The sequence below is a fragment of the Hypanus sabinus genome, chromosome 19 (genome assembly GCF_030144855.1).
Source record: "Hypanus sabinus isolate sHypSab1 chromosome 19, sHypSab1.hap1, whole genome shotgun sequence".
In the NCBI taxonomy this organism is placed as follows: Eukaryota; Metazoa; Chordata; class Chondrichthyes; order Myliobatiformes; family Dasyatidae; genus Hypanus; species Hypanus sabinus.
This window is the reverse complement of record NC_082724.1, coordinates 37,757,847-37,781,693: the sequence shown is the minus strand read 5'-3', so window position 1 is coordinate 37,781,693 and position 23,847 is coordinate 37,757,847. Positions and strand designations below refer to the sequence as shown.

The 23,847-nt window shown below is 39.5% G+C and overlaps 1 long non-coding RNA gene across 1 annotated transcript; it reads left to right on the top strand.

The window, feature by feature from the left end:
• Positions 1 to 1,938: 1,938 nt before the first annotated feature.
• LOC132377883 (uncharacterized) lies at positions 1,939 to 21,178 on the top strand. The gene is made up of 3 exons (XR_009506825.1): positions 1,939 to 7,882; positions 9,392 to 9,585; positions 20,187 to 21,178. It is a non-coding gene; the product is annotated as an uncharacterized LOC132377883 (long non-coding RNA).
• Positions 21,179 to 23,847: the final 2,669 nt, after the last annotated feature.

Sequence of the window (23,847 nt, the reverse complement as noted above, 5' to 3'; positions counted from 1 at the left end):
CTCACAATTAGCCAGCGTTCCGGCTAAGGGAGATAGCCTGCGGGGATTTGCGAGCACAGAGCTTTGGAGTCTCTGCGCCACGGGGGGCAGGTTGAGGGAGGCTTAAAAGTGAGGCTGGGGATTTCGAATAAAGTTTTTTTCTTCAACTGCAGTTACCGACTCCGTGTCATAATTTTAGCGCTGCATGTAGCACACCGCTACACATTGACCTTTGTTGAGGTGCAGCGTATTACTCCACATTTGCGTTTTACTCTTTGTTTGGCTCGATCTATTTGTGTGAACAGGCGTTCAGCGTCATGAACATCAACAAAGCCAGCCACAGATCCAAGTTAACTGACCAACACCTCAGATCCATCATGAGAATCGCCACAACAAAACTAAATCCAGACTTTGATGCGCTGGCTAAACAGGGAGACCAACAACACTGTTCCCACTGAAATTAAAAATAAGTTTCTTCGTTGGGTTATGTAAAAAATGCATTTGAAAATATTTTTTTCAATAAGCCTTACATGTTACATTTCATTTCTGTTAAGTGATGGACATGAGTAGTGCGCAGGTGCACGTACGTTCTCAAAATAAAAAATGCATTCCAGATCAAATAACGCGCTCCGCATACTGGCGCACTGTCAGTGGTCTGTCATTGTGCGGGTCGTTGTTGAGTTTTGGCACAGGGGACAATTGAATAAGAAGGAGCAGGACAAGTAGACCTGCATCTCCTACCGTTTTTGAAATAAAGACAGTCAGGAGGAGAGTGATGATGATAATATCTTGAAGGATAACAAAATTTTCAGTGCTTTAAAATAATAACTGTTACTATTAAAAAAGCTGTATTTTATTAATTTAATTTTCAGTGTTTTAAAAGTCATTTCAATAAATAGCTAAATACCATGGGACTTCAAAGACAGATATTTTGTTGTAATGCATTTGTTCATTTTCAATTGAAATTAAAGCACATGTTTTCTACATATCCCATGATATTTTATTTTCTCTTATGAGGTGTATTACCAAAACACTCCGTCCATCTGCTCCTGGTCCGGCCCCCCTGTCAAATTTTAGAACCCTTTGTGGCCCTCAAGTCAAAATGTTTGCCCACCCCTGGCCTAGCCAGTCCATCATGGGGGTGGAGCAGGGTTTCTCAACTGGGGTTCCAGGAGAGGGCGCTAGGGGTTCTGCGAGAGATCATGATTTAGAAAAATAAACATTGTTTTTTGAACTTAGTGCAACATTAGCATCGCAGTGGTGGGCAGTGACCAAGCAGTCCTACTAGCAATTAGAAGTCACTCAGTCCAGTACAGCAGCGCACAGTAGGACCGTTTTTATTTGGTTGGGTCCATTATTAGATTTTGACGTGAGATGGGGAGACTGTTGATAATTGGTAAGTGCTGTATTGCACAGAGGGTAGGGAGGTAGGCCGATGAAGAGCGTGAAGTGCGTTTTCTGAGATTGAATGGACTCACCCAACTTTGGCTCTGATGTTACCCCCTCCCTCCTAAGTTACCTCCCCCAATTTTCCCTTATGCACCGCCGACTGACAGGAGCAAGCAAACTCTACCACTGCGTTAGAAAATTGAGGGAAATTTCCTTTACAAAGAAGGAATTTTTACAGACCATGATTCAGCTGCTGGCCTGCTGCTTTGTTGTTGTTGTAAATGCCGCTGTACGAGAAATTGAAATGGATTTACTCTTAAAAAGTGCAATAAGTTGACACGTTGATGACATGTCGCATGATGTTGAAGAGATTTTGTGTGATAACCTGAAAAACAACAGCTTCTCTATCCAGGCTGATGAGTCAACAGATTTCACCAATAAAAGTCATGTTGCAGCATTTGTAAGATGTGTAAATGATGTGAACTTCAAGTTTTTTTTTCTGTTGTAAAGATCTGCCTAAAACAAGCAATTTCAAGGAAGGTAAGCTAAGCTTTACTACCTGTTTTTTCAAGAAAAGTTGGCTAAGAATTAATTATTTCTAATTCTTTTTAATTATATCTATAACTTACTGATCACGCTAACATACCATGAGCTGTAGATATAATAATTTTTACGCAGGTGATCCCCGAGATCTGAAAATTATTTCAAGTTTTCCTCTAGGGCAGAAAGGCTGGTGTAGAGGGAGTAGGGCACACATCCTTGTGCCAGTATAGATGGTCAGCAGGGAGGTGATATTATTTCCAATCTGATATCATTTCCAATAAGGAAGTCCAGGATCCAGTTGCAGAGGGAGGTACAGAGGCCCAGGTTTTGGAGGTAGTTGATTAGTACTGAGAATATGATGGTGCTGAACACTGAGCTGTAATCAATGATGTAGATATTGCTATTGACCAGGGAGAGGGGAAAGTGAGAAGCTCTTCCATTCACCTGGCTTCACCTATCACCTTTTAGCTTGTACTCCTTCCTCTCCCCCCCACCTTATTCTGACTTCCCCCTTCTTTTCCATTCCTGATGAAGAGTCTTGGTCCAAAACATCAACTGTTTATTCTTTTCCATGGATGCTGCCTGCCCTGCTGAGTTCCTCCAGTGTCTTGTGTATGTTGCTCTGGATTTCCAGCATCTCTAGAAGCTCTGCTGTTTGTGATTTGTGATTGTAACTGTACTGGAACAGCTTGATCAGAGGAGTAGCTCGTTATGGAGCACCGGTACTGCAAATGGGATGTCGTCTGGTTCCAGAGCCTTTCCTGTGACCAGGGTTCTCCGCAAATTTTAGAGTTTACATGGGGTTATCAAGAGGGCACTATCTAGGCTATCTACTCAGCAGCTCTGAATGAACATGGTTATTTGGAACATTGAGCTGCCTCATGAGAGACCTACTGCTAGACAGAATGCAGAGAATGTATTTGAATATGTTACACTGCTGTTTAAATATGTCAAAAAGTTAAAAATGACACAAATAATTCAGAGAAAGACACCCACCCATGACCCTCTTACTGGAGGCATAGATCAGAAATTTTAATAGAAAATACAATAAACTCAGGACATTAAGTCTACCTTAAATGGTTAAGCATCTGTTTGTTATCAAATTACATATAACTAAATACTGTCGTAGAAGAGTCATCTCTCCCATGATTCAGGACGTTTACAAAGACAGGTGTGGGAAAAGGGCCCGAAGGATCATTGGCATAAAAGCCTGGATCAGCAGGCTCTGGGCAGCTTCTTCCGCCAGGCTATCAGACTGAGGGATTCACGCTGACTTCAGCGTATTTCTATGTTACATTGACTGTTCTACTTATTATAAGTTATTATAAATTACTGTGATTGCACATTGCACATTTAGACAGACACATAACGTGAAGATTTTTACTCCTCACATATGTGAAGGATGTAATAAATTAAGTCAAGTCAATTAAATTCAATTCAATTCAGGTCAGTTCAATTCAAGAGCATCTTTTAGTGTCTCACAAATGCAGGTAACAGATTACTTCACTTTAAAGCTGATAAACATCATTGCCTTTTACTGTAATGGTACTTCATCTTGTCCATCTCCTTGCTTTTCTTGTGAACTCAGCACAGTCTAGACATAAATGAAGTTCCAGCATATCACGAATGGGAGTTACATGAAGATGACCAGGTAGGTCTGAGCTGAATGCAATACTGGAACTTGTCCACACACTCTTAGCTGACCATTCTGTGAAGTTGGGTCTGGACCATGCACGAGTCGAAAATACATTAGAAATATCCAGTAAAGGGGTGGTCAATTAAATACTGATGGACATACTCTAGGGCCAGTAATGTTGCACTGATTGATAGGGCTTGAACTGACTATACTCCACTCTATTATGTAAGGAAAAAAAAACAAGGGAAAATGTTGAACATTTGTATATCTTAAGAGGGACTATACTTTTATGTGAAATATGTTCTACAGAACCGATACTGTAGAGTGTGGCTAGAAAGCATGTTTCATTATTTTGTCTGGTGGAGATGACGAGAAATAACATTACAAAGTTTATTCTGTGCATTTTTGTATTTTGTTGGTTTTTTGTGCCGTACAGTGTTATAAATTCTGCAATTAAGTGATAAAGGAGGCGAGCAAGTATAGAGGATTCAATTTCCAAATGGAGTTTGCAAATTTCACTAACTAGTTGCTCTTTTTCACTGTAGTTTTCTGCAGACTATTAATGTTATGATCATTTTAATAGAAGTCTCCCAGGGTCCAAAATATCACTGGTTAAAATCAATTATTACCATTGATGATATTGATTAATGTAGCAGTCTTGTTGGGCTGAATGGCCGAATTCTGCGCCTATGTCTTATACCTGCAAGCTAGTCCATTGATGTTCTCATGCACCAATTGTGAGCTCTGAAAGAAGCATATATATCAAAGCCTCTCTCCTTTAAAAAACTTTTCCCAAAGACAAAAATTTAATATGATTTGACTAGAAATCAACTGGGTAAAACCTTCTCGGGGGAAGAGCAATATTTTGCATATATATAATACCTTATACACAGTAAAATGTCTTAAGGCATTTTACTGGTGTGTTAAGAGAGAAAAAAGCAGAATTTCCAAGTGTGGTAATATTTCAAACGAATGCTATTTTTGAATGCTATATTGTATGGCAAATGAATAATAAGCAACATAATATTAAAACAGCATGCCAGTTTAGGAGCAGACACTTTGTTAAAGTTTACTGCTTCAGGTTTGCATTACTTTTGAAGACTTCCAAAGGCTGAGAAAGGAACTTGGAACCTTTAGGGCTGATACTTTTTATGTTGTCATTGCCGTTACTTAAAATAAAAATAGAAAATATGGGAAACATTCATCAAGTCAGGCTGCAACTGTAAAAGAGAAACAGAATTATATTTTACATCGGAGACTCCAAGTCAAATTTATTGCCATATGCACAAGTATATGTTTGTAATGAAAAACTTACTTTCAACAGTACATAGAATCATACAAGAAAGATTAAAAAATTGTTAATACCAAAATGTCTCCAGCCTGCTGAAGCTGCCTGACTTAGAACATAAAACATACACTCAGTGACCACTTTATTAGGTACCTTTTACCAGATAAAGAAGTCAATGAGTGTGTGTCTGTGGTCTTCTGCTGCTGTAGTCATCCACTTCAAAGTTCAACGTGTTGTGTTTTCAGAGATGCTCTTCCGGATACTGCTATTATAACGTATGGTTGTTTGAGTTATTGTCACCTTCCTGTGAACTTGAACCAGTCTGGCTATCCTCCTCCCACTTCCCTCATTAACAACTTTGGAGAATGTTGTGTGTGAAGATCCCAAGAGATCAGCATGTTCTAAGATACTCAAGCCATCCTGTCTGGCACCAATATTCATTGTCATGGTTAAAGTCACTCAGATCACAATTTTTGCCCATTCTGATGTTTGGTCTGAATAATATCACGGTCTTGACAAATTCTGCAAGCTTTATGCATTGAATACCTGCCCCTGAGTGGCTGATTAGATATTTGCATTAACAAGCATGTGTACAGATGTACCTAATAAAGTGGCCACTGAGTGTAGAACAGTACAACTGTCCCTTCAAACTCTGGTGTTTTAATCTATCTTTTCATCTACTCCAAGATCAATTTAACTCTTCCCTTCCACATAGCCCTCCATTTTTCGCTCATTCCTTAAAATCTGAGATTTGTGAAGGATTGTTCCAAAGTAAGCCAGCCTATGAATCAGCTTCTGTGCGGTTACCCTCTCTTGGGGAGGAAAGGGAGAAAAAAGAAAGGAGAAGAATGCAAAGTTTGTCTTAGCCCATCAGAGCCTTTTGAGGAAAGATAGGAAGTAAAATGTCAAGAGGCCTTTCAACTGCCAAAAGAGTTGTTCACTTAAGCACCTGTGTTGACCTTTACAAAGCCTCCAGTTGCCAAACATGCTGAATACCAACACCAGCTGTGAGCATTTAGGTGGTATCCGATATCAAGGTTGAGTCCTGTTGCTATCGTCAACCAAAGTCTGTCACCCTCTGAATGAATCTACCCTACGCACACATTGGAGTTCCTGGCATTGAAGTGGGTTGTGCTGGATAAGTTAACTGACTATCCATATGGGGCCAAGTTTGGCGTGAGGATTGGCCTCAGCAAAGTTGGACATCACAGGTCATGGTGGGCAGCATTGTCTGCTTATGATTTCAGCCTGAAATATTGGTTGGAGAGCTGGAACGTTGATGCGGATGCATTGTCCCGACATTCACACGAGGTGCTGGAAATGGACGGAGAGTGGGAGGGCGTTCCTGCCTCTGGTGTTAACGCAATTTGCCAGTTTTCCGTAGTGGGGAAATCAGATACAAGGCTGAGGCATGATAGAGCTGTGGATCATTTGGGAGCTTCTGGTTATGCCATTCCACAAGCATATTGCAACTTGACTGCTCTCAATATGAAGCAGTCGCCTGCCTTAAGTCCTGCAGGATAGGCATCAGTCCAGCGCGAACACCCATGTATAGAGACCATTTGGTCATCTGCTGCCTAAAGGGAAATAGCCCAAGTTGAAAAGACGAGATACCCTACCATTCCACTACTGATGAGAGAATGGGACAAAATGGAGTTGAAGAACCAGTGTTTATACGGGGCACATCTTCTTTATACAGGCCTTGGTTGTCCCAGTTGGTTTTACCTGAGAGGCATCAGAGGATTGTGTTAAAGTCACCTCATGACAGTTCAGGTCATGTGGGGTTTGTTAAGACCTACATATTGATCCGAGGTCAGTTCTATTGGCCTAAGTGAAGCCTGAGGTTGAAAAGTATTGAAAGCCATTCCTGCGATGTATTCACTGCCTACGAGGATTGCTCCATAATCGGATTTACAGAGTATGGGACCACATAATTTAGTCTGTGTGAATTTCCTCTCTATAGACTATGATTGTCTTGGTCATCATTGATCACTGCACCAGGTATGCTCAAGCCTTCCCCACTAAGGATCAGAGAGCATCTAAAGTTGCCAAGGTGTTACGGGAGAAGCATATTGTTCATTATGGCCTCCCAAGAAGAATACACAGTGATCAGGGAGGGATTTTGAGCTCAGCTCATACAAGAGTTACTTAGCATGCTTAGAGTTGAGAAGTCAAGGACCATGCCCTGTCACACTCAGTGTGATCCCTTGCCTGAACAGTTCAACCAGACATTGTTAGACATGCTTGTGTAAAGGGGGGGAGTTTCTTCTTTTTCTTTGTTACTGCGTATGTTAATCAAAACGGCTTCTTTGTTTTGTTAAAATTAGGAATGCTTCTTTGTTGCGAGAGAGTGCTGGAAGCTTGTTTGGGTTAAAATTTACTGATAACGAGAATTGTATTCCTTTGTAAATCGATTGGGATTAATGTTGTTTTTTCTTCTGAGTCTGTAAACTATTGTTGGCGGGCTTTTGGGGAGATTGGCACGAGGGGGTGAGAGAGAGAGGACGCAATGCTGTAAACTGGGCGAGGAATGGACCCCAAGTGGGGATCCAAGGCCAGGAGGTACCCCAAGGAGAGGAGACGAAGATAGATGTGCTTGGTTGACCACTTTGGGTGGTCCTGAGCTGTAAGTTAAGGAGTTCGGTGGGGATCAAATGGTGGCCAGAAGACTTCAGTAATTGAGCTCCAATGGTTGTGCACAAGGTGGTTTGGACTTTGATAATTTGGTGCCTTTTCTTTATTTTCTTTTCCTTCATGTATACTGTATCGTTATTAATTACTTAGTTATAATAATCTTTATAAACTGTAATCATTTAATCGCATATGGTGTTCTGTTTGTTTTTGGGCGAGGCGGGGACATCACACAGCATCCATACCAGCTGATTACCCAGTTTGGCGGGGCCGAAGGCTGCTCCCCCTAGACGAGAACGAGCTGAGCAAGCCTGAGGCGACCCAGGGGCCAATGAACAGAAGAGCTGATTGTTGATTACAGGAAAAATGGAGACAGGCTCGGCCCAGTCATCATCAATGGGTCTGCAGTTGAGAGGGTGAGTAGTTTCAAGTTCCTCGGTATGCACATCACTGATGATCTCACCTGGACTGTACACACTGGCTTTTTTGTGGCAAAAAACCACAACAGCATCTCTCCCATCTCAGGCAACTGAAGAAATTTGTCATGGGCCCGCAAATCTTCAAGATCTTCTACAAGGGGCACTATTGAGAGCATAATGACTGGCTATATCACCGGCTGGTATGGGAACTGCATCAACCTTGATCTCTGGTTTCTGCAGTGAGTGGTACGAACAACCTAACACATCTGTGGATGTGAAATTCCCTCCATTGAGGTCATTTATAGCTGCAGATGCAGAAAGAAGGCCTGGAAGATCATCAGGGAGACCCGTCACCCCGGCCATAAACTGTTTCATCTGCTTCTGTCTGGTAAACACTGCCACAGCATTAAAGCCAGGACCGATAGGATACAGGACAGCTTCTTTCTAAAAGTCATTAGAATTTTAAATTCATATGTCTGTACATTACAATGGAGTTATACCACAAAGATTTTTGCTCCCTTGTGCTGTGGGATAAATTCTAATTTCTAATCCTCCAATCAAGGCCTTTTCATGTCCCCTTCTAGCTCTCCCAAGTCCCTTTTAAAGCTCCTTCCTGGCTACATTCTAACTCTCAAGAATCCTGTCTGATCTTTGCATTCTAAACCTTAAATATGTTTTCTCGTTCCTCTTGAGTAGATATTCCACTTCTCTTGTCAAACATGGTTCCTTCACCTTACCATCCCTTCCCTGCTGCAACAGGACAAACCTATCCAGAAATCCATGCAAATACTCCCTAAACAGCCTCCACATTTCTGTTGTATATTGCCCTGAGCGCATACGTTCCCAATTTATGCTCCAAAGTTCTTGCCTAATAGTATCATAATTTGCCCTCCCTAAATTAAATACCTTTCCATACCGTCTACTCCTGTTCCCTGTCCCAGGCATTGCTAGAGGTCAGGGAATAGTGGTCACTAATTCTGAAATACTTACCCATTGAGGGATCTGTCAGCTGACCAGATTCATGGCCTAGTACTAGACCAAGTATAGCCTCTCCCTTAGTCGGTCTGTCAACATATTGCGTCAGGAGTTCCTCTTGGACAAACCAAACAAATTCCATCCCATTTAAACCTTTTGAAATAAGGAGGTGCTTATCAAAGTTAAGCACTTCCTTGTGGAGCGTTCCAACATTTTCTGTTTTTCCTTCAGATTTCCAGCGTCTGCCCTTTTAACTTCTATTTGCAGTCATTTTGCAGTTGGAGATGAATTGTACTGGAGAAATTAATGAAGTCAATTCCCCTCAAGTGTGGATTTCTCTACTTTTCTGCCAATTCCCAAGTGTATTCCTGATTGGGTTGTAAATCATGCCATTAATTTATTACGGTTTTGCCTTGATTGCACAAAGTAATGCTTCTAATTCTATCATCAGTAAACACTTGTTCTGTGAAAACACTTTACTTCTCCTCTGTATCACTTCATTAACAGTATGTTCATGTTTGTATTATACAGCTGGACCAAAGATATTCTGCTCAATAAGATGCTGCAAACAGCCTGCAATTCTCAGCTCAATAATACTTCACTTATCAAGATTAACTGCTGAATACAAGAAGATATTAAGCCAAAAACACAAAGTCATGGATTTAAATTAAGGGGATTTGAGATTTTTTTAAATCAGAGAATGGTTGATACCTGCAACAGCAAAGGTATGGTGATGGAATTGGGTATAATTGCCATGCTTATGGAACATTTAGAGTGACAAATAAATAGGAAGGGTATAGATCCATGAAAAGCAATAAAGCCTCAGAGTCATACAATATGGAAAGGGACTTTTCAGCTCAACTGCTCCATGCTGACTAAAGTGCCCACCCAAACTAATCCTGCTTGTTCACATTTGGCTCACAACCCTCATATCTCCCCCACCCCCCCCCATCTATGTATTTATCCAAATGTTTTTTTAAAATGTCTCAACTACTTTCTCTGACAGCTCTTTCCTTATACGCACCACCCCCTGCAATGAGAAATTGCCCCTCAGGTTCCAATTAAATCTTTTCCCTCCGATTTTAAAACCATTTCCTTCAGTTTTTGGCTTCCTTTCCCTGGGAATTTGGTTCCCTTTGTTCCTAATGCAGACATATGGGATTAGAGTCGATGGGCAAAAAAGGTTGGCATAGATGTGGTTGGCTAAAGGCCCGTTACCATGTTGTACAACTCAGTGACTCTGTGACTCATAGGGCATGAAATTCAAATACTCACAATGTAAGAATGGGGATCACACTTGTACATACTTGTTGCTGAATTCTTTTGCTTTTAAAGCAAGTACCACAATATCTTCCAACAAGATGAAAGCAGCCAATGCTAAGCAGCACTGTTGAATCACTGCACAGTGTGGTTTCTGTACAATATTGTGAGTGAATTGCATTGTTTAAAACAGCTTGTCGCATTGTCAAGGTATATTCACTGTATCTAGAGCAAATTGCCCCAGGCTGCTGTAAAATACATTCTCATGTGGACAGCCATGCACATTCTATGAAACTTGGGTCCAAAATTTTACAGCATTGCATTTAAAGTTTTTGTAGAGGTGGTGCAAAGAAGGGGAGATATGAACTAATTACATGATGTTGGAAAACTGCCCAATCAAAAACTGTAAAACAATGGGATTGGCTAGCCATGAATGTTAACGCCTAATGACAAGTGCTGAAAAACAGAAGGTAATGTGTCTAGGAAGTACAATAGGCTGCAGAAGTGATCGAGGACAGTTCCAAGTACAAATTACCAATTCACTCATTACTATGTCTGGAGATTCTGTAAGAGAAAAGAGGCCAACGCTTGTGGTGGAAGGACTGTAGATCAGACAAAGAGTTGGGGCAATGGTCAGCTGAAAGCAATAATTGGAGACTACTGTGTCATGTGGATGTCAGTGTGAGACAGATTTAGTGGCAGGCGATGGAGAGGCTGTGAGACTGAAACATGAAGAACAAGTGAGGGCTGTGAGATGGCTGAGTGGGGAATGCCATGTGAGGGTGGTGAGATTGTAGATGGTGTATGGAGGTGTGCTGCTGTGCTGTCGATACTGTGGTTGCAATTCTGAGCTGGAATTAGCTCTGGGAGTTGTCCTTCAACTTGTATTTCTGCAAAGCAGTCAGCAGTATTAAGAAAGCTAATTGAGCTGAGATTACCTGGCAACAAGTGCCCTTCCATCTCATGTTGAAGTTTATTCTCTTGGAATCACTTTACATGACGAGAGTGGGGAGAGATATATCACTATGTGTGCGTCCCATGTGGAGGTGTGTTTGAAATTCAGTTCCCAATGGGAAATCTTAGTTGTGTTTCTAGAATAACAGTTATTAATAGAGAAATAGAGGGTCATTGACCAGTAGCATTAATGTTGTTTCTCACTTCATGGATGGTGGCTGACTTCTTGAGGATTTATGGAATTCTCTCTCTTTATTTTAGATTTCCAACATTTGCTGTTCTGTTTGATTTTCAGCTATTCATAATCATGCCCCACTACTGAAAAAATAACTTGTTTTGCAGTGTGTCATGTTTAAAAATACAGCTTTATGCAACTGAGTTTCTAAATTTAACATAAAATACAGAGAACAGACTTGACGTGACTTTAATAAGTAACATTGGTGACTGAAATGGAATCTGAAACTATTGTGTTGCTAGAGTAGGGACTGCAACATTAGCTTTAGAATTAATAACATAGTGATGTGCCATGCAATCTGAGCTTGTGTTACCAAGGTACTTGTTGGATGCTTTTATACTAGAGTCTTAGAGTCACAGAAAAGTACAGCACCGAAATAAGCCCTTCAGCCCATCCAGTTTGTGCTGAACCTTTTAAACTGCCTACTGCCTGGACTTGCATCAGGACAATAGCCCTCCCATACCCTTACCATCCATGTACCTACCCAAACTTCTATCAAACATTGAAATTGAGTTCATATGCACTACTTATTGGAGCAGGGGCACTGGGACCTCTTTTGGGGCAGGAGTGACCTGTACAAAAAGGATGGGTTGCTCTTGAATCCCAGGGGACCAATATCCTGGCGAGGAGGTTTGCCAAGGCTATTGTGGAGAGTTTAAATTAGGATTGCTGGGGGGTGGGAACCAAATTGAAAAGATGGAGGTAGAAGCAGTTGGCTCACAAATAGAGAAAGCTTGGAGACAGTGCAAGAGGGAGAATAGGCTGGTGATAGAGAAGGAATGCACTCAGATGGATGGTTTGAGATTTTAATGCAAGAAGCACCATGAACAAAGTGGATGAGTTTAGAGCATGGATCATTACTTGGAGCTATGATGTTGTGGCCAGTACAAAGAATTGGATGGCTCAGGGGCAGGAATGGTTATTTTGGGTGCCTGGCTTTAGATGCTTCCGAAAAGACAGGGAGGGAGGCAAAAGAGGTGGGGGTGTGGCCCTGCTGATCAGAGATAGTGTCACGGCTGCAGAAAAGGAAGAAAACGTGGAGGGGTTGTCTACTGAGTCTCTGTGGGTAGAGGTTAGGAACAGGAAGGGGTCAGTAACCCTACTGGGTGTTTTTTATAGACCATCCAATAGTAACAGAGACATCGACGAGCAAATGGGGAGGCAAATTCTAGAAAGATGTAATAATAACAGGGTTGTCGTGGTGGGAGATTCTAATTTCCCAAACATCAATTGGCATGTCCCTAGAGAGAGGGGTTTAGATGGGGTCGAGTTTGTTAGGTGCGTTCAAGAAGATTTCTTGACACAATATGTAGATAAGCCTGCATGAGGAGAGGCTGTACTTGATCTGGTATTGGGAAATGAACCTGGTCAGGTGTCAGATCTCTCAGTGGATGAGCATTTTGGAGATAGTGATCACAATTCTATCTCCTTTACCATAGCATTGGAGAGGGATAGGAACAGATAAGTTAGGAAAGTGTTTAATTGGAGTAAGTGGAAAAATGAAGCTAACAGGCAGGAAATTTGAAGCATAAATTGGGAACAAATGTTCACAGGGAAATGTATGGAAGAAATGTGGCAAATTTTCCCGGAATGTTTGCGTGGAGTTCTGCATAAATGCATTTCAATGAGATGGAAAGGATGGTACAGTATAGGAACTGTGATGTACAAAGGCTGTTGTAAATCTAGTCAAGAAAAAAAGAACAGATTACAGGAGGTTCAAAAAAATAGGTAATGATAGAGATCTAGAAGATTATAAGGCTAGCAGGAAGAAGCTTAAGAAAGAAATTAGGAGAGCCAGAAAGGGCCATGAGAAGGCCTTGGCAGACAGGATTAAGGAAAACCCCAAGGAAAACCCCAAGGTTTTCCTTACTACAAGTATGTGAAGAGCAAAAGGACATGATGTGAGAGAGAAGGACCTACTGTGACAGTGGAAAAGTGTATATGGAACTGGAGGAGATAGCAGAGGTACTTAATGAGTACTTTGCTTCAGTATTCACTACTGAAAAAGATCTTGGCAATTGTAGGGATGACTTACAGCGGACTGAAAAGCTTGAGCATGTAGATATTAAGAAAGAGGATGCGCCAGAGCTTTTGGAAAGCATCAAGTTAAGTAAGTCACCAGAACCAGACACGATGTGCCCCAGGATACTGTGGGATACAAAGGAGAAGATTGCTGAGCCTCTGGTGATGATCTTTGCATCACCAATGGGGATGAATGAGGTTCTGGAGGATTGGAGGATTGCGGATGTTGTTCCCTTATTCAAGAAAGGGAGTAGAGATAGCCCAGAAAATTATAGACCAGTGAGTCTTACTTCAGTGGTTGGTAAGTTGATGGAGAAGATCCTGAGAGGCAGGATTCATGAACATTTGGAGAGGCATAATATGATTAGGAATAGTCAGCATGGCTTTGTCGTGCCTTACGAGCCTGATTGAATTTTTTGAGGATGTGACTCCACACATTGATGAAGGAAGAGCTGTAGATATAGTGTATATGGATTTCAGCAAGGCATTTGATAAGATACACCATGCAAGGCTTATTGAGAAAGTAAGGAGGCGGATGGAAAGTAAGGTGACGGTGTTGGAGGTGGATATGATAGGGTCTTTTAAGAGACTCCTGGACAGATACCTGGATCTGAGAAAAATAGAGGACTATGGGTAACCATAGGTAATTTCCAAGGTAGGGACATGTTCAGCATAACTTTGTGGGCCTAAGGTTGTGCTGTAGGTTTTCTATGTTTTTATGTAATGCTGGCAGCTCATTCTACACTCAAGTTTCCCTCATGTTCCCCTTTTGCCTTTTACCCTTAACCTCTAGTGTAGTCCCACCCAACGTTAATGAAAAATGCCTGCTTGGAGTTACCCTATCTACACCCGTCATAATTTTGTACAACTTTGTCCAATCTCCTCTCAATCTACACTCCAAAGGATATAATCCTAACCTATTCAATCTTTCAATATAATATGGGTTCTCCAGAACTGGTAGCATCCTTGTAAATTTTCCCTGCACTCTTTCAGCCTTGTTTTCGTCTTTCCTGTAGATAGGTGACAAATAATACTCCAAATTATGTCTTACCAATGTCTTATACAACTTAACATAACATTTCCTTTACAAATCTCAATACTTTGATTTATTAAGGCCAATCTGCCAAAAGCGTTCTTTTCTACCCTAACTACCTGTGACACCACTTACAATGAACTGTGGGCCTGTATTCCCAGATCCCTTTGTTTTACTGCGCTCCTCAGTGTCCTACCATTCACTGTATAAGGCCTAACTTGGCTGGTCCTACTGAAGTGCATTTGCACTTGTCTGCATTCAATTCCATCTGTTATTTTTCAGCCCACTTTTCCAGCTAGGCCAGATCCTGCTGCAAGACATGATGGTCTTCATTGCTGTCCACTACACCCCAGTCTGGGTATCATCTGCAAATTTGCTGCTCCAGCTAATCACATTATCATCCACATAGTTGATATTAATTATAATTGGGCCCAGCACTGATCCCTACAGCACTCCACTAGTCACAGCCTCCAGTCAGAAAGGCAACCATCTATTAACACTCTCTGGTTTCTCCCACAAAGCCAGTAGCTAATCTAATTTACTACCTCATTCTGAATGCCAAGCGACTGAACCTACTTGACCAATCTCCATGGGTGACCTTGTCTAACATCTTGCTAAAGTCCATGACTAGAACCTCCACTGCCCTGCCTTCATCAACTTTTCTGGTAACTTGCTCGAAAAACTCTAAAAGACTGTTTAGTTTAATTAATGTGAGATTGTATTCTAAGTTATTCTTATGGTAGATCTACACCTTGAAAAAGTGAATTACATTTGCAAACATTCAAATTGCATTTTGGTTTGGTTGAATAAAAATCAGAAATACACGCACATACTCACACTCACTCACTCATTCATTCTTAACTCAGGCAACTAAACTAAATGAAAAGACTATACTAAAGGAAAAAAAGAACAAGTAACCCGATCATAACCTTGGATACTTTTTATTTAAATGTTTCAATGTCAAAAGATCAACCAAGTGGAAAATGAAGTTATAAAAAAGATTGTTAGCCATTGCCACAGACTGATGTCTTTTGATTATAAGTTGTGAAAAAACAGACTGAACTTGAAAATAAGGAAAGAGAGAACTTAGACTAGGATATCTTATGAGTAAATGCACAAAAGTATTGTAAATCCTATCAATATTAATAATTTACAGAATGGACCATTAAATAAATAACTGTCACTTACAGAGCCATATTATCAATATTAATCCTAATCCTGAAATTCCCTCCTTGTCAACGCTATGAGATTCCTTCATGGAGAGGTTCAAGAAGGTAGATTACTACCTTAACAAGGCAATTAGGGATGGGCAACAATGCTGGTGCTGCCAGTCATGCCTACTATCGAATGCAAAAATTATATTTCCATCATACCACATCCAAGAAGAGACGAAGTAATAGGCGGGTAACCCAAAAGTTAACCCTTTCATTGCTACCTGGCTTATTTATAACTTTCAGACTGAAACATATAAATAAGAATTTCAATTATTTGGAACTCATTACAAGGTAAACATCAGCAGAAAACTGTATGGTTTACTTGCCACATTGAGAAGACAGCAGTACAATAATATTTCATGCTGCAGAAAATGTGACCTGCATTTAATTTTAACCAAGTACAAACTCTCCTCGGGCTTCCAGTTGGGTACAGCTATCGAATTTAACTAACGTTTCAAGGACAAGCTCTGCCATCTTCATTGGGGATGATGCCTGGACATTTCTGGTCAGTGGTTTTTATATCCCTGTTGTCCATCCCTCCTGATTGGTTAGCCTTCATCCAATCAGGTTTCTGCTGTCCTGCCTTGTTTACAATCAAATTCCAGTTCTTACTTAGAGTGAGACCTTCTTCTTTGTTGGTGCAGCACAGTAATATTGTGCTGGCAAAGTCAATTCTATGGCTGTTGCGAATGCAATGTTCTACTACTGCCAATATCTCCGGGTAACCCAAATGGATATACCTCCTGTGCTCCTTGGTGCGGGTTTCCACTGTGCATCCCACCTGGCTATTATACCTTGCTCTGCATTTACAGGAAATCCTGTAAACATCAGCCCTCCTGAGTCCCAGGTCATCTTTGGCCCGCGTAAGCTGTGATCTGAACTTCCTTATGGGCTTGTGGATGGCACTAAATCAGTAGTTCTTCAGGATCCTGGCATTCCTCCTAGAAGCCATGGAAATATAGGGAAACACACACAAGGTGGGGCGATGGAAAAATGGTTGGATAAGGACTAACCAATCAGGAGGGATGGATGATAGGGGTTTAAATGCCATCAGACTGGACATGCCTAGGCATCATCTCTGATGAAGATGGCAGGGTTTGTCATCGAAACGTCACTTAAAATCGAGAGCTGTACCTGTCTGGAAGCCTGAGAAGCGTTTATTCAACATATATGCTAGGAAAGCACTAGATCCTTTTTAAACATATTCAAAATATTCAAGTTTCTGAATGGTTTAAAATAAGGTAATTACTTATAATTTTTGATGTAAACAGAAACCCTATTCACCTTATCTTTTTTGAATTTGAATCCACGCTCAAAGGCTTAAGTACGTATAGGGTGCTGAATGAGTGGAATAGATTGCACAGAAAAGCAGCAATGGGAGACAAGGTAGCTGCGTAATCTCATGAGAGTATAGAAAGATTGTAGAGTGGTTTGGTGGGAGCATGGGAGGCTGGCACTCGGAGAGTGAGCCATGGGTGTGTGTTGTGTATAGAGGGTAGAAATAGTAATTGCAATGGGATTGCATTATGCACAGTCAGATTGTCTCCCTATTAGATATTTACCAAATGTAACATTTTATTGATAAAAAAGGTAACCTGACATAGTTTGCTCGACATCATTATTGAAATTGAAAGGCCCATTAATTATTAGATATATTTTTCATTTAATAAAATTTCTCATCCACATGTGGTGATATATGTTTGTACTAATGTTACCAGTTCTTGTATGTGTAAATTGTTAATATGAATATAAAAATTATATTAATATAAATATATAAAATTATTATTACAGTCTTCTTACTTTCATAGCAAATAACATATGGATAATTTCAATTACCTTGATTAACTTGCAATTGAAATATGTATGAGCTCTTGACCAACACAGTGTGATTTCATAGCATGCTGCCTTGTTGGATGAAATCAGAACAGTTTTAAATCTTTGATACCTCTCTTTACTTATGAATAAAGCTGATTTTCCTTCTGTAACTCTATCAAACCCGAGTCAATATTTGCATTTTAATGCAGTGGCATTAGGCAGATAATTGTACATGGTTTCATTTGATATTTTTCTTTCTCAAACTTACTTCTTGCCAAAGTCTTAATATCCCTGTTGCTAGAAGTGCAAATCAAGGAGACTGTTCAAATGATATATTGTGCAATTTGTTCAATCAATATTTCCATGAATCAGTGCTCCAAACTCTCTCCAATCTCTACAGATCATACCCGCTCAAATATTAACAGAAGTTAGTGGAAAGGATGTATCTCAATGCCTGACGGTGGTCAATGCATTTAGTCTCTTTCTATTTGTATTCAGTCTTGACTTAACTTACTTGGATATAATTTTGCAAAAAGCAGCTTTAGAATAGAGGGTAATTATTAACTTTGTTGCTAGAGCAGTAAATTAGAAAATAGATTGTATGTAATTTCTAATCCAAATTTGAATAGAATGAAAAAGACCTACACTAAGTGGACATTTTAGTTGCACCTGGTTTCCTACATCTTAACCTTGATCTGTTCCTATCTTTCTTTATACTTAATGCCCTTTCCTGAACATTATAGAAAACAACTTAAAATCTAAAGCTGTGAAATACTGTTGGAACCTTTCTTTTCAGATCTTGCATAAAAATTACCTTTGGAAATAAAATATTGATGATGAGGAGGCATACTGTTTGGTGTCATATTAACAATTTTACACTAATCATCAGTATGATCAAGGAATTGATTGAGGATTTCAGGATGGGGAAATAGGGAGAACAAACAGCAACACTCATTGAAAGGTCAGCAGTGGAAAGGGAGTCAATGTTTCTCAAGATCTATTCTGGGCCCAACATATTGATGCAATTATGATGAAGGCTATATTTCATTAGGAGTTGGAGGAGATGCAGAATGTCATCAAAGACTCTAGCAGATTTCTACAGATGTATTGTGGAGAGCATCACCATCTGGTATGCAGGTATCAATGCACAGGATTGGTAAAAGCTGTAAACTCAGTCAGTTCCATCATGGATACCAGCTTTCTCACCATCAAGGACATGGCCAAAAGGCAAAGCCTCAAGAGAGCAGCATCCATTATGAAGGATCCTTACCATCCAGAACAAGCTCTTTTCTCATTACTACAGGAGCTTGAAGATACATACTCAATATTTCTTCCCCTCTGCCATCAGATTTCTGAATAGTCTGTGAACACATGGACACTACCTCACTATTTTGTTTTCTTTTTTGGACTCTATATATTTGTATATATTCATACAGTAATTTGTCATGACATTCCTGTATTGCACCATATTACTGCTGCAAACAACAAATTTCATGACATACATCAGTGGCAATAAACCTGATTCTGATTTTTTATTGGAACCAAGATTTTGTCCTCTAGAAAGTCACCAACAAGTCTTAAAATATTATTAAAATGGAATTACTGTACTATTCCATCAGTTTAGCATGCTGGACATTTCTGACGACATTGATCTTTACTGGCATTATGAAGTTACAAACAACCTGTCCACCGCCCCATGCCCAACATCGCCTAATTCAAATCATTTGAAATCAGTTGAATCGATAATCTCCCAGTGGTTCCAATGTTGATTTGTAGCTTTGATGATTTTACATGCAGCCTAGCTAATGCCTTATTAAACTATACTTGCTAATACCATAGATTCACCTCACAGAGTGATACATTGTTTTCTTTCCTAATTTTTTCCACATATGTTGTCACTGAGACGTCTCAGTTTAATTTAAACATTCTCAATCTCAGTTTAGTCAACACAGTCTCAATTTAAACATAATAAAACAAATGACTGAAAAGATCTGTCACTGAGTCAAGCACACTTCAAAGCAGTAGAGAGCAAACTTTACAAACTATCCATTATTAATACTTAGATGAATGTTGTTAGAAATTATGAGTTGATTTTTCAAAATACCTTCTTAGTTATATGCAATAATGTGTTGAATTTTGGTTCACATCAATGTTGAAATAACAGAGTAATGTTTTTGTTCTATGAACACTAAGATGCACTGGAAAGAATGCTGATCCCTTGATTATGGAGACAAACATAGTATTGTATGCATTTATGTTTTGATCATGCCAGTGTGTATATATATTGGCTATGCACCTGAATAGAGTGGTTGACAAAATATTCAATAGCATAATGTGGTACAAGCATAATGATGTGATGGAAGTAAATACACTAGAAAATAATTTCAGTTTAACTGCAAAAAAATCCTCAAATAGAATTGTTTTAAATAGTTTAAGATTGAGACAAATGAGATTTTAGCATATGAAAATAGAATGAGTTGGATGTTCATCACAAACTACAATGATTTGTGTGTTATAGTTTTCTGGTACCCAGAATGTCACCTGTACACATCATTGATGTAGATTCAGATCCTACTCATGTATGAGGTACTGTATATACTGTATGTAGTATTTACAATATACAATGCGAAACTGGTTACACACCTATTTCGATGTCACCTGAGGAAAATTAAAGTACAGAAATATAGGGCCAAAAATGAAATAGGGTTTAACAGGAGGACTGAGGCTGCTCACTACTACCTAAAAGAAACTCAGTCTTATTATGCCACTGATATCTTATTACTTCCTACCCAGGTCATGCCCTCTTCTTGCTGCTGCCATTAGGAAGAAAGTACAGAAGCCTCAGGACTCACACCAGCAGGTTCAGTAATTGCCCCTCAATCTGAACAGGAGTGGATAACTTCACTTGGCCCATCACTGAACTGTTGCCACAACTGCTTTCAAGGACTCTTCATCTCATCTTCTCAATATATATTGCTTATTTATTATTAATTAAATTTTTTGTTTTGCGCTATTAGGACATATTCTGGAGATATGCAATATAGTAAATATTAACTTCAAGCAATGTGCAGTTCTGAATAGGGATAGTAGTTTGAATTTAAAATGCAGCTTGGAACAATGGTCTTTCTGAAGCTGTACTTTAGAGTAAATTGCACACCAGGAAATACCCAACTGACTGAGATGTCTGTATATGCATGAATGCAATCAAAACCATTTGACCTAAGGTTCTACAGAGGCATGAACATGACTCAGAGACAATGATGATTAGCACTCATTTTGGGTGTGTTGGTGGGTAGATACAGATGATTGAAAATTATATGTAACTCAAAAGAAGCATAATGAAGGCATTGTAACTAGTAACATTGTCCTGTTACCTTTGTTCTTTAGCATATAAAGTATGTTGTAATGTCGAATCGGAGTGACTCCAAAGGCTGTCAGCTTGTGTGTGTCCTGAATAAAGGCATCGATATCTACCAGCTTCATCTTTCCAGTGGCTTCATTCACAGTCATGACATGCTCTCTTTTGCCTTTTGCACACTGGTTATCCACCCTGTTGGTGACATCTTTCATTGATTCTATTATGTTTATTGGATTTATTGAGTATGCTCGCAATAAAATGAATCTCAGGTTTGTATATGGTGATACATATGTACTTCGATAATAAATTTACTTTGAACTTTTGAATTTTGAATCCAACGTTTTCCTTTTCTCCCGGGGATTTTTTTGATTGTTCCATTACTGATTTTCCCTTCTAGCCATTGGCTACTGATCACCTTTCATGCCCTTGCCCTTTCAGTACAAAATGGGGCTTCATGACTGTCTCCCTGCCAGAGATTTGTCTTCATAAGCAATCAGCTCCTCCCCATTAAACAACAGACTCTAAGATCAATCAGTTCATCCTCCCCAAGTGCAAACCTTTACAGAAATCTACAATCGTCTCTGCGCTACAACTATAATTGTCTGCTACGAATATCTTCCCACTCCTCTCATCCTATTAACCCCACCAACCTTCAATCTGTTTACTGATCTCTTTCTTCCATAAGCTGCAGTATCTCCCATGGCAGTACTTCGCAGAGTTAGAGACTTCAGCAGAAGATTGAGTTTTCACAGGGCAGCTTCTGATGACAACACGTATTAACATGGGCTACTCATTTAATGATTGCTCCTTACATTCTTTGTTCATGCTGCTTATATCTACAGTTTTCTGTTTTTGTCACTGCTTTCTAAATAACACTGAGGGCAAAACAAATAATGTGCCCTGATATCTGAGATAGGCTTCACTTTGCACCTTTTATTGTATCTTTTATCTCCTGTTGACAATTATCCTTAACTGTAATAATATGAAAAGCGATTTTCCAAAATAACTACAGAAAAGAAAATTGCATTTCTCGTGTTTGGTGTTTGTACAGTATTAGTCCAACATAGCATTTAATCTGTATTGTGCTGGAGGCCACCACTGCCAATTGCAGTCTTGTATACTGAGTGGAGGCATGAGAGGCTGCAGATGTTGGCATCTGGAGCAACATACAAGATACTGAAGGAGCTCAATGGGTCCGACAACTACTAGGGAGAGGAATGGACAGTTGCAGAGAGCTTTCACTTGCTTCATACTCTTCACCTCTTCACCTCTTTATACTGGCTAGCTCTCTAGAGATGAGGAGTGTGGATGAGGGGTCTTGACCCAGTGCATTAATTGTACATTTCTCTCCATAATTGCTGTCTGATCTGTTGAGTTCCTCCAGCACCTTATACGTTGCTTTATAGTTAGTGTCTTACTATACAGGATAAATTAACATTAATTTAAGCTTCAAATGAATTATGTTTCATTTAATGGTGTTAGCTCCCTGTGTAACCACAATCTGCAACTATAATCGACAAGAAAGGCAGCAGATTAGTTGAGGGGTCTCAAGGGTGGGAAAGGGAAGTTACAGTAATTGGCAATATTTGTAAATGTCACTTGATGACACCCAGAAACATTCCATGAGATTTTACCCATGCACAGTGCAAAGCCCCAAGGCCCTGAGCCTGCATGTGAGACAGTGCACAACAGACATAGCAAATTATATGGATTTTTGCAAATTACTGAAGTGTCCAATTGAAGAACAAAACATATTCTGCTGCATTTTACGCAAAGCAATTTTTAATTCCACCCACCTAAAGTTTATAAGAGGTCTAGGTACAGTCTCCAGAAAACCATCACACAAGTGAAGTGGGATTCTGGACTAAACCTGAATCAGTGAAGAATGCTCAACAGTTGTGGCAGGGTTGGAATAACATCACATCTTATAAAGTTAAATCAAGTGACACAGGCAACAATAGGGCTTCACTTCCAGATGAGCTCAATACCTTCTATGCTCAAATTGTCCATTAAAACATGGACGAACCATCACGAGCTCACACATCCCCAGATGATCCTACGATTTCAGTCTCTGAGGCAGCTATGCGAGCAGCCTTCAGGAGGGTGAACCCATAAGAAGCATCTGGCCCAGGAAAAATACCGGGCCAAGCACTAAAGATCTGTGCTGATCAACAAGCTGTCAACTAAAATCTTTAACCTCTTGCTTCAGCAGTATGTGGGCCCTACCTGCTTCAATTATACCAGTGCCCAAGAAGAGCGTGGTGACCTTCCTCTCTTTTTAAAATTTTTTTTTATCGAATTTTCAAATAGGTTACAGAAAGAAAAAAAAATTTGCAAACCTTCCCCCCTCCCCTTAACCCCTCCCCCAAACATATCCCTATAGAAAAAAAGAAGAAAAAAGAAAGAAAGAGAGAAAGAAAGAGAGAAAGAAAGAAAGAAAGAAAGAAAGAAAGAAAGAAAGAAAGAAAGAAAGAAAGAAAGAAAGAAAGAAAGAAAAAAAAGAAAAGAAAAGAAAAGAAAAGAAAAGAAAAGAAAAGAAAAGAAAAGAAAAGAAAAGAAAAGAAAAGAAAAGAAAAGAAAAGAAAAGAAAAGAAAAGAAAAGAAAAGAAAAGAAAAGAAAGAATGCCCGGATATCAGAAGATCCCAATATGCTCCATGGAGTTCATAACAGCTTTAATATGTATATTTAATTCTTTCCCCAGATAACCAATAATTTTATCTTCGGAGCACCTATATACTTAATCCTATCTTTTGTAAATAAGGGTGCCAAATTTTCAGAAATATTTCTTATTTATCTCTTAAATTATAAGTAATTTTTTCAAATGGAATGCAGCTAAAAATTTCATTCTTCCAACCATCTATACTTAAGTATGAATCCGATTTCCAAGTAACTGCAATAGCCTTTTTGGCTACTGCTAATGCAATTTTTATGAATTCTTTCTGATATTTATTCAATTTGGATTTCGATTTTATCCCTTCAATATCGCCTAGTAAAAATAATGTGGAAGTTGTATTCCAATAATTTGTTCCAGTAAAACTCTTAAATTTGTCCAAAAAAGTTGAATTTTAAAACCAAGTTGAATTTTAAGACCAAGT